The following is a 12716-nucleotide window of genomic DNA, read 5'->3' as shown; positions in this document are numbered from 1 at the left end:
TAAAGAAGAGGCGGTATTGGTAACATGAGTATGGGAGGTAGAAGATGGAAGCAATGTAAGGAGCTGCTGTAACTGATTTTGTGTCAAAGTAATAGGAGAATCAGGTGGCAAAATAGCAACAGACTGTGAAGCGTCCAAAGATGGTGCCTCACCATCAGTAAGTACTGCGTGTGCACGAGAAGTCCGACCACGAGACTTGTAACCAGGTGGATAACCATGCTTCTCATAGCATGTATCAACAGTATGCCTGGATTTGCCACAAAAGGTGCACTGCCGTGAGTCAGAAGCCGATTTCGGCTGAGATTTCCTTGAAGAAGGATGTTGGCGCAATGTGTTACTGACAAACAGTTGGGAAGAGCCAGCAGCAAGTAGGTGACGTTCTTGTTGAATAACCAAAGAAAACGCTTTGTTGATCGTAGGCAACGGATCAATGAGCATGATTTGAGAACGAACAGTAGCAAAACGATCATGGAGACCTTTAAGGAATCGAATCACATAATCATTATCATGATACTTTTGAAGAGTAGCAAAAACACCACAAGAGCAAGATGTGGGACAAGAACAAACTGGAATTGGTCTAAAATTCATCAATTCATCCCAGAGGATCTTTAACTCAGTAAAATAATCAGTGACTGAGCGATCTTCTTGTTTGAATGAATTGATTTCTTCTTGAAGATCAGAAATGCGGAAAACATCTCCCTGAGAAAAACGTTCCCGGAGATCGCGCCAAACATCAGAAGCAAAATCAAGCCAAAGAACACTGTTCATGATCGAAGGTGAGATGGAATGGTGCAACCAAGAAAGCACCATAGTATTACATCGTTCCCAAGCTGAGTAAAGAGGGTCTGTTCGAAGCGGAACTGTGATGGTGCCATTAACAAACTGGAGCTTGTTCTTGGATAAAAGTGCCATTGTCATAGCTCGAGACCAAGAATGATAATTCGAGCTTGATAGGACGGGAGAAACAAGAACCAAAGCTGGGTTTTCATTTGGATGAAGATAGTATGGACTAGAAGGCAGCATAGTATCATGAAATGCCATTGGAAGAAAAGGGAATCAAGAATGCAGATTATGGAGAAAGCAAAAAATAACGTCTGATACCATGTAGAATAATAAAAGAAAACTTCTCAAGTTTATTGGATGCTAACGTATTGTTATATACAAGCAAGGAAAGAAAGTAACTGAAAGTAACAGAAAAATAACTACTAACTGACTAACAAGAAATTAATTTAAAACTATATGACTAATATATACCGGAGGTTGTGGTCTGTCAGCAAGTCTTCGCTACCCTCTTAACTTGTAATAACATTCTTCTTGCTAGCTGCTGTTCTAAGCCGGGTCTTAGGCCTACTCTCTTGACTCTTTTTTGTTTACTTGGTCGGCTGGGATCTTTTTCTCCATCACAACCCTTTCCCACTCAAAAGGATCGAAGGACAATAATTGGAAAATAATTTTTTTTATCAAGTACAAGGACACAATTGCAAATATGAATGTTGTTTTTAAGCTTTAACCGGTTGAAAGGGCTGCAAGACAACCCCCATTTCCCATAAAATCTGACATCGCATGATCCAAAGGTTGTTTTTCCAAAATTTAATATCACTCGTTGATTAATTTTGGATTTTTTTGGATTCCACTGAAAATATATCTCGTTTTAGTTGATATTAACTTTTTGGTACTTGATAATTATTTAAGTCTTATACAAATTACTTCAATATATTAGTAATGTTATTTTTCATGAGGTAGAAAAAATAATTAATGTTAAATTACTTTAAGCTTTATTTATTTATTTTTTAAAATTTTTTAATTTAACATAATGAATTTCTTTTATTTTGGGTTATTAAAACTCTTGTTTTCTTCTTCAATATCCATTTATTAAGTATAACTTGAATCATAATTTTTGAACATGAATTTTTTTATATTAACGATATTTTTATGGAATTACAACTTTGTGAAGATCAAGTCATGCTTCTCTTTTAAATCATTCATTCCACCAACAATCAAAGTAATGTTAGCCCTAACAAAAAGTAAAATTTGAACATATAGTTAGCGTAAAAGAGAAAACTCCAAATAAATGTAATTATTATTACATTAAATTCTATATCATTTGCCACATATTGATCATACGTTAACTATTTTTTACTCTCATAAACAAATTATCACTGTTAGTGTTTTGAAGTAATTTGCATAACAGTTGACAGGTTTAAGTATCAAATCGAAAAAAGAAGAAAAAGAAGAACATAATTACAAAGAATTACTTATAAAAGTATCAAAGCTTTATGAGTTTATTAACAATGGGTCCAATGGGTGAGCTTTAGTCATGGCCCCTCCCGTACCTTTAGTCATATCAATATCCTTACCATCAACCCTTTCCCACTCAAAGCATTGTATCAATGACCCAAGGGTTAACCCAACTAATCACTGAGCCAGCCCTGACCTTAGACGTGCTCTCCTTCCTAACCCAATTGGCATTATCTTGTGAGATTGAGAATCATCATTCTCCAAACTTCTCTGGCTTACAACTTGTGAAATCATCCTATAATTGTGAGTCCCTATGAGTGGACCGCACATTCACCAACACGATTGTGCAGCGCAACACATTGTATCTGCCTATGATGTAATCGTACATGTGGAATTAGAAGAGGGGACACCCTTTCTTTTAGCCATTAGTATAATACTTTCAAGATACTTTAACTTCAAAACATTGGGTTCATCAATAAGATTTTCTTTCCTTATTTCAGTGTCTATTTCAGCTTGAGCCTTTTTCAATACTTTTGGGTGGCTCAATAAATTGGACATTGTCCATTTTATGGTCATTGATGTTGCATCAGTTACTACTAGTATTAAGACCCGGATGATCTTCAAGTATATTATCAAAGTCGAAGTTATAAAATTTTTTGAGGGATATAATTTTACGAGAGTTAAAATATAATTTTATTATTTTAATAGCTTATATTTTTAAAATTTTTAAAGTATTAATTCAAAATTTTATCATTTTTGGTGGTAAAGTACAATTTTATCATGCACTAAAATTAAATTTCACATGTTTTAAAGGGTCAAAACTTAAATTTCCCATTTTAGGGGGTTGGTGAGCTTGCCAGGTCCTGTTGTCGCCCCTGTATATTATTAACATGGTGATAGATATAAACATGGCATTTCTTGTTTTGAACTTATGTTGCAATGATACAACATTTTAAAGTAGAATTTTTTGGTCTCTGGCTTTCTTTTTTATTCTTGAAAACAATGAAACTTGAAGAGAAAGAAGAAGAGTTCAACTAACCAGCATTAGGCCTTTGATGATTTCATCGGTGTAGTAATGAGGATCAAATTGTTGCAAGTTAAGAAGGTGATCTATCACACTACCATTGTTATTTTTTTCTTGCTTCATCCGTCGATGCTTGTCGACCAACTTTTGCAGTAATTCATCCAACTTTTTCACATTTTTTTCTTACCCCCAACTAATGCAAAATCGGTATGAAATCTACACGGTTCACCATGTCGACATTCCTAAATGTTATGAGTAGCTTTGAAATTAGTTAAAAGGAAGTTAATTTGTTAAACAAAATTAGTTAATCGTTATTTAACAGTTAGTTAATAGTAGCTTCTATCTTCATGTATTAAATACTCTTCTTTACCTGGATGAATGCAATACAAGATTTGTTCTTCAACACCTTATTGTTGTCGTTAACATGGTATCAAGAGCCACGGTTTTCTTGGTGTAAAATTTTTTTCTCTCTATGGCTATCGAAGTTGTACCAATAGTTGATACGCCCCGTCATTCTTCCAACACTGGGGAAGCGGTTCATTCCCAAGGGCGTGGCAGCTTTTGCACACAAATAGTTCATTATTTCTCCAAACATGGCACCATCAAGCTTGTTGAACACAACTTTCTTTTATGGAAGCATTAACTTTTGTTGATTCTTAAAGATTATAGTCTCGAGGGATTTGTACTGGGCACAGTCCTTCCTCCTTTTCTGTTCATAACTAGAATCGAAAGTTAGCAACTTGGTTATCTAGTTTTCCTCATTCATAAGAAGTAAGACAAGTTTCTAGCTTCTTGGCTATTGTCTACTGTCACAGATGATGTCTTGGTACATCTCACAACTGCCAAGACTAGCTTTGATATTTGGACGACCATTGAAAAGAAGTTCAGTGCCAAATCCAATATTAAGATCTCAAGTATGCGTCATGACTTATACTCGCTCAAGAAAGCAAATCTTACAATCAAGGAATATGTATCCAAGGTAAAGAATCTTAGTAATAGTCTGACTGCTGCTAGTTTTGTCTCTAAACAAGAGCAAGTAAGTGTTATCTTGGCTGGTCTTTCGATTGAGTTTGAGTCTATTCGGGTATTTGCCTCCGCAACTCCTCTATCTCTTGATTTGTTGACTGAAATGTTGCTTGATTGCGAAGCACGACAACTGGCTCTATTGACAGAAGTTCCTTGCCAAGACAATTTGGCTTTTCATCAACAAGATACAGGAAATAGCTCGAAACAACTTGCTGAGTCAAATTGATATTCTTAGGAACATAAGCAAGTTAACAGAGGGCAAGGCCGTGGCTGGTCTCATGGTAAAGCTCGTGGGAATGGTCGGAATTGGTCATGCTCTAGACCACAATTTCAATTATGTGGAAAGATTGGACATATGGATCAGACCTGTTATCATAGGTTTGATGAAAATTTTTCTGGTGTTGGTGTAACAGTCCGATTTTGGGCCTAGTCAGAATAGTGGTTTTAGGACCACAAATCCAACTTTAAAAAATTTATTTTTATTATATTTTATGGTCTAAAAATTCACGGGATGATTTTTTGAAAATTTCATTTGAAAATTTTGATGTTTGGGCACTCAATTTGGTTAAAAGGACTAAATTGTAAAAAGTGCAAAAGTTGAGTTCTACATGCTAGAGGTGTCCCTTGTTATGAAATTTTAAATTGGAGGTCCTTATGTGGTAATTAGACCATTAGTTGAGTTGTGAAAAAAAATGGACATGGTTAGGTATGTTTTAAATTGTTTTTCATTAAGGGTATTTTAGTAATTTAGCTAATAAAACCAAAATAACATGAAGAAAAAAATGTCATCTTCTTCATTTTTCATGCCATGGCCGAATTGCTAAAGGGAAGACCATATTTAGGGTTTTCCAAACTTTCCAAGCTCCATAGTAAGTCCATTCTAGCCACGCTTTTAATGATTTTTACGTTTTTGAAGTCGTTATCACTCGATCTATCTATTTCTACCAATATTTTGAGATATGGTTGAAGTCTAGGGTTTTTAACCATGATAAATATGTGTGTATTTTGATGTTTAATGGTAGATTATGCAAGTTTATGGTTAGAGAAACGACTTTTACTAAGCGATTTTCGGTAAAAATGCATGAAAGGACTAAATTGTAAAAGTTATAAATTTTTTCATAAAAGTATGAATTATTGGAAATTGAGGCTGATGTAGTTATGAAATTTGTTCGTCTAGGCTTAAAGTACAAAGAAATCGAATGAAAATTATTTTACGAGCCTAGAGGCAAAAGTGTAAATATGATAAAGTTTAGGGGCAAAAACATAAATTTTCCATAGTATGATTTTTGGATAAAATTTACTAATGTGACTAATAAGTGGACTAAATTTGATATTATAGATCAAAGAAAATGAGGTTCGGACCTAGAACGGGGGAAAAACGAGAAATTGACGGTTAAGTCCTTTTTCACCATTTTTGGTATTGAGGTAAGTTCGTGTGATAATAATAATGCAATATTATACTTGAATGTTAATGCTTGATATTACATGAATTGTAAGTTGTGTGTAAGTAATTCAACAATTCCATTATTATGTGTTTAACATTTGATATCATATGATATCTGTATGTATGCCTTAATGAAATTGGTTTGTGATGATTCAATGGGATCTTGATGATAGCCTTGTATTTCAGAAATCTTGGGGAACCCTGAGGAATGCTTAGGATTCAGATATCATGACACCATGGTTAATGAGATCCCGTATAAGACCATGTCTGGGACATGGCATCGGCATCTGAGATGAGAGCCAGTGTAAGACCATGTCTGGGACATGGCATCAGTGTTGATATGTGTGCCAGTGTAAGACCATGTCTGGGACATGGCATTGATGATGACATGTGTGCTAGTGTAAGACCATGTTTGGGACATGGCATCGGCACCGATATGAGACATATAAACCATATTTGAGATATGACGTCGACATGTGGATCCATGTAAGACTATGTATAGGACATGTCTTTGGTACTTTATTTGGTGTATGATGATTCAGAACGTCCTTCAGTATTCTGCGTGGTTCAACGGGTCATTCAAGATTATGGTTAAGAAGTGGAGTAATATGTGAAAAGTGTTGAAAGGGTACAGGTATAAACACTAAGCTTATGGTTATTGAGACTATGAAATGTCGAGACCTCGGTGAGCGAAGATGTATGAATTATGATTATGAATTTTGTTGCAATATCATGCTAACTTACATTGTGTAATTGAACATGGAATCCATGATATGGTGAGTTCTTGATTAGTTGAAAATGAACTTATGATAGTTATCATCATATTGCACTAAAACAATTTTGGACAGCAGCAGTAGTCCGACATGTTGAAACGCTGTAAGCAAAAGAATTTAATATTATAAGATATTTGAATTTTTGTGAGATAGGGTCAGAGTGATTTCCTGCTCCCCTGTCTTAACTTTGGAAAATCACTAAAAATTTTACAAGAATAATTATGGTTATAATTTATATGTTAAAATACTTAATGAGCATATTTTTAAAATAAACAAACGGGAACATCATCCAAATCCCGTATAAGGAGATAATTAATTTTTAGTGAAGAGGGGTTGGAACTATCAAATAGCAAAATAGGAGAACTTTAAAGAATAAACTGTACTTATTGGCTAGATCAAAAATTCTGAAAATTTTATGGTAGGAAGATATGTGAGTCTAGTTTCAGAGAAAATTATCGGATCTTAATTTGGATTTCTGTAGCTCAAGATATTAATAATTTAGTGACTATGACTCGAGTAGATAGCTTAACTGGAATATGAGCAAATAGTGGAATTATGTGCAACTTCGGTTATGTTAGCTTGAGAATATGTTGTAAGAATTTGGCAAAAGCAAGGTAATAAATTGCTTATTATTATTTTCGTACGGACTTACTAAGCTATAAAGCTTACCCTCTCCTTTCCATTTCTTTAGTGTTGTTAGGTTAGCTCGGGGTTGGAGATCGTTGGAGGTAGCATCACACTATTAAATTATCAAGTTGGGGTATTAATAAACCTTAAGTGTTTTGAAGTGAGTGGCATGTATAGAGACTTAGTACTTTATGATATTTGTTTCATGATTTGGCCAATTGAGTTGATTTATAATGATTCATTTTTATAGAGCCATGAGATATGGCTTATATTTGATCATTGGGTTGTATACCTAATTGATTTTGCATGACTGATCTAATGTCTTGATGATGTGCATGTTGTGATGGCTTGGTATTGATGAATGTATGATATGGTGTGCAATGTCTTAGACAAGCGTGTTATTCTATGCATGTGAAATATGTTGGCATTTCATTAAGTTATGAGCTAGCCTTGAATATGAATGTTTGATGATTAAGTTGAAATCTTTAGGTAGGATTGTAACCATGGTATAAAAGTATAAGTGATATCATAATAGACAACGCCAAATGATTGTGAATTGGTGTGTTTAACTTAGTATAAAATGAGTATGTAAAGCATATGAATCATGAAATGCAAATGTTATGTTTGTGGCCTAATTGAATATGTTTAATCGTTAAATGGATGCCATGTTATAAGTCATTGATGTTGTATAAATGTGTGAGGGTTTATGGTTGACCAAGGCTTGAAAAGTAGCCTTAGTGTTGGCCACACTGGCGGAGACACGGCCATGTATCTCAGCCGTGTGGGAACACGGCCTTGGTACATGAGCTGTGACTTGGCCATGTGACCCCATTTCGGTGCTGACGTCATAAACAGAGAGTTACACAGGCTGAGGACACTGGCGTGTCCCAAACCACACGGGCATGTGTGATCACACGGCCTAATCCACACGGGCGTGTGACTCTCTAATCATGGAAAATTTCTCTAAGTGTTGTAAAATTTTTAAAAGTTCTTGGTTTAGTGCCGAACCACCTCCGATGTGTGTTTTGGGCCTTGTAGGCTCGTATAAGGGACGATATGCATGTGTTTGAATGTTTTTGAATTGGTTGAAATTTTATTTCCTAGTTTTACATGTAAGTGTATGTTTAAGTCCGGTAATGCCTCGTATCCTGTCCCGGCGTCGGATACAGGTAAGGAGTGTTATAGTTGGTTCCACTAATTCGATGACAGTTAACTATCATCAGCTACATGGCCAGGGTTTTTCTTCTACTGCTCCTACTTGTCCACTTGTGTCTCATCGCTGTGGTTCATTTTTTCAGACTTCGTCCAATCAGTTACCTCTTCGAGCTCCTGCTTCTTCTCTAACTGACCAGACCTGGTATCCCGACTCTGGGGCAATAAATCACATCACTCCTGATATGGAAAATCTCACAACTGCTTCCCCCTACACAGGTACAAGTCAGGTGTCTATAGGCAATGGTGATTTTGTATCCATAGCTCACATAGGCTCTTCTAACTTCTTGGCTTGCTTTAGGCTCTTACGTTTCCAAACTGTTCTACATGTCCCTCCAGTATACAAGAATTTGCTGTCTGTAGGACAATTTGCAAGAGATAATGCTGTTTATTTTGAATTTCACCCATTTCTATGTTTTGTGAAGGATATAAAGACAAAGAAAACTCTGCTAGTGGGCCACATGCATAATGGACTCTATAGATTTGATGTGTCACGTTCTGCCAAGGTGTTGTTGCTTCAAAGCCAAGATCGCCTCTTCTATACACTGCTCAAGTTTCTTTTTCTCCTACATTATGGAATAACAGACTCGGCCATCCATGTTTCAACACTCTTGCTAATGTTTTGTATACTTGTAATGTTTCTTTCACATGCAACGATTTGCCCAACATATGTACAACTTGTCAACTAGGCAAAGCTCATAAATTACCTTATAGTTCTTCACAAACACTATACTCTTCCCCATTTGAACTTGTAGTGTCTGATGTTTGGGGACCAGCTCATGTGCAATCGAATGGCTTTTCTTATTATGTTTTGTTTATAGATATGCATAGCAGGTATACTTGGCAGTATTTTCTCAAGTCCAAGCAGAATGGGGTTGATGAAAGAAAACACAGACAGATAGTTGACATGGGGTTGACTCTGTTAGCTCAGTCTTCCATGCCTTTGGAGTTTTGGTCTTATGCATTTGCTCATGTTATCTATTTGATCAATAGATTACCTACTTCTATTCTACACCAGACCAGTCCGTATGAGAAACTCTACAAGCTTCAACTTGTTTATTCTCATTTAAAGGTGTTTGGTTGTGCCTATTTTTCGTATTTAAGGCCCTTACATCAACACGAACTTCATTTTCGGTCCGAGAGATGTGTTTTTCTTGGTGTTGGTATCAATCAAAAAGGCTATAAGTGCCTTGCTGAGATGGTCGTGTCTTTGTCTCTCGCCATGTGGTTTTTGATAAGTCTCAGTTTCCCTTTCAGAGTGGCTTTTCTTCTGGTTCAAATGTGGACTCCATCAAGATCAATCATCAACGCTCTCATATTCCTCTGATTTTCTGTACTCCTTCTTCTGGTCATACATCATCTACTCTATTTGGGTTAATTAGGGGTTCTTCTCCTTCTGGTCATACATCTTTTACTCCATCTGGGTTAATTAGGGATTCTCCTATTTCTGGTCATACGTCCTCTACTCCATTTGAGTTAATTAGGGGTTCGCCTATGTCAGCCTCTCCTCAAGCTACTTCTTCTGTCATGAGGGCTTCTAGGGACCAATCTCCTTCGCTCGGACTGAGTTCTGATCCTTCAGCAGTGGCTAGTGTGCCACTAGTACTTGCTTAGTCTCGTTCTCCTACAATAACTACTCCTCTTGCGAATCTGCATTCTATGCAATCTCGTTCAAAAAATAGCATTTTCAAGCCAAATATATTCTCTTCTGCTCTGACTGAGAAGGAGCCTTCATCCATTGGAGAAACTTTTCAAAGCCTTGTCTGGACTGTCGCTGCACAAGCAGAATATAATGCTTTAATCTCCAATCACACTTGGGATCTCATGCCTTTGATTGTAGGTCGTAAAGTTGTTGGATGCAAGTGGATTTTCAAAGTGAAGAGGAATTCAAATGGTTCAGTAGCTCGGTGCAAAGGCAGGTTGGTTGTTAAGGGTTATCTTCAAGAGGTAGGTGTTGACTTTCAAGAGACATTTAGTCCTGTGGTCAAGCCAACAACGATTAGAATGGTTCTAGCACTTGCTGTAACACCCTTACCCGAGCCTGAGGCCGGGACTGGGCACGAGGCATTACCATACTTAATCACATGCAAACAATTGTTTCCGAGTCACCAAGACTTGATCAAATTTAAAGCTCTTTTGAACTTCGTTTAAACCACTCAATGTGGGCCTACGAGGCCTCAAACTTTCATTGGAAACCATTTAGAACCAACCAGGGCCCTTAAACCGACTAAATAAAAATAACTCTTGAAATAGTAGACTCGCCCGTGTGGAAGGGCAACACGCCCGTGTGGTCATTATAACATGGCCGTGCTAATGGCCCGTGTAACACACACGACCTAAGCATCTAGGGGCACGCCTGTGTCCCATGCCTATGTGAATTAAATTCTAAATTTGAACTTACAAGGGTTTTCACACAACCTGACACACGCCCGTGTCTATGGCCCATGTCTCTCACACGGCCATGACACGCCCATGTCTTAGCCCATGTCTGAAAACCTTGACATTTAGTTTCTGACGTCAGCACCCAATTTAGGGCACATAGCCAAGGCACACACCCGTGGCCAGAGGCCGTGTCCTCTACACGGTTGAGACACACGGTCGTGTCTTTGCACCTGTGTTTACTACCATGCATTCTGACTTGCAAATTTTATGTGCAGGGGACACATGGTCGAACAACACGCCCATGGGGCTGATTGTGTGTCACACATGGCCTAGACACACGTCCGTGTGTCTACCCGTGTGGACAATGTAAGGCTATCTACCAAGCCTTTGCCATCCTAAAACAAAATCTAACATCAACCAACACATCAAAGATTAACTTAATATGATTTCTCAACCAAACAACCATAGTTAAGACTCATATACATTACATATATTCAACCATGCCAACAATTTCACATTCATGAAAGGCTAGCTTGCATTCACATAATAACTTTCAATATTAGCCATTTTCCATGGCCTTATACAAAATGAATCAAATGCTAAAGTAAGCCAACATATTTGACCAATTAACAATGACACAAAACTCAAATGTCAGAGTCCTATACATGCCATAATCAAAATAAAAGATCTAACTATACCAAGTGCTTCGATTAATAGTGTGATCAATGCCTCCGACGTCCGTTGATCCACGAGCTAATTAGACAGCATTATAAGAAAATGGAAAGAAACGGGGTAAGCATAAAGATTAGTAAGTTGCATGAAAATAAACAACAACTACTTATCATAAAGCAATATGCTCATAACCTTTCATAGTTTATTCATGAGTACCATAAATAAATGTAAGTACAACTTACTTATCACCATCCAATACAACTCATATTGCATACATTGAGCCCATATCTCATACATTTCAATTGGGTACCTATACCACTCATCACATGATCGTAATTTTTCTCATTTCGATATAAATCATAAACCTTTTGTTGAACCATTTGGAATACTACCGGATACTCAATAGCCCTAACATGGGTTAAGATACCAACGCGATGTCCCAGACATGGTCTTACACTGGCTTTCATACAGCGAGGTTGATACCATGTCCCAGATAGGTCTTTCACTAGCTCTCATCTATCGGTTTCAATGCCATGTCCCAGACAGGTCTTACACTAACACACCACAAGCTGATGCCATGTCCCAGACAGGTCTTACACTAATTTGTATGTCACGAGGCCGATGCAGGTCAGACATGTCTTACACCAGCTCTCGTCTCAATGCCGATGCATGTCCCAAACATGTCTTACACTGGCTCTCATGCTGTGGCTGATGCATGTCCCAGACATGTCTTACACTAGCACACATATCACTCATTATCACGGTACAAATATCCAAGTCTATTCCAAATGTTCAACAAAAGTCTTTACTACGTAAAATTCTCAATATGTATTCTCATATTCAAAATAAGACAATTTAGGCCATATCAACTAAATTACACATCATAAAGATATAGTTGTATTATTAACATAAAACTTACCTCGGTATTCAAAATATGGACTATTTCGGCTTAGTCCACTAGCTTTGCTTTTCCTCAGTCTAGGCCAAAATTTTGTAATTCTTCATCTATAATGATGAAAATTCACACATTTAATCATTTTATTAATCTAGCTACTCAACAATTCATAATTGGGCAAGTTGACCATTTTGCCCCTATACTTTTGCAAAATGACCATTTTACCCCTAGGATTGAAAATCAATTTTTATCGAATTTCCTTGTTAACCAAGCCTAACCGACCATTTATTTCTCTTATGACAACCCAAAATTCCTAATATTTCACAACATTATTATCTATTTTACAAATTTTACAAAATGGTCTTATTAGGGTTTTCATGAGAAGTCCCTTCATAAAAGTTGCTTATTTCACAACCATGATTC

The sequence above is a fragment of the Gossypium hirsutum genome, chromosome A07, assembly GCF_007990345.1.
Source record: "Gossypium hirsutum isolate 1008001.06 chromosome A07, Gossypium_hirsutum_v2.1, whole genome shotgun sequence".
Lineage (NCBI taxonomy): Eukaryota > Viridiplantae > Streptophyta > Magnoliopsida > Malvales > Malvaceae > Gossypium > Gossypium hirsutum.
This window is presented reverse-complemented; position numbering follows the sequence as displayed.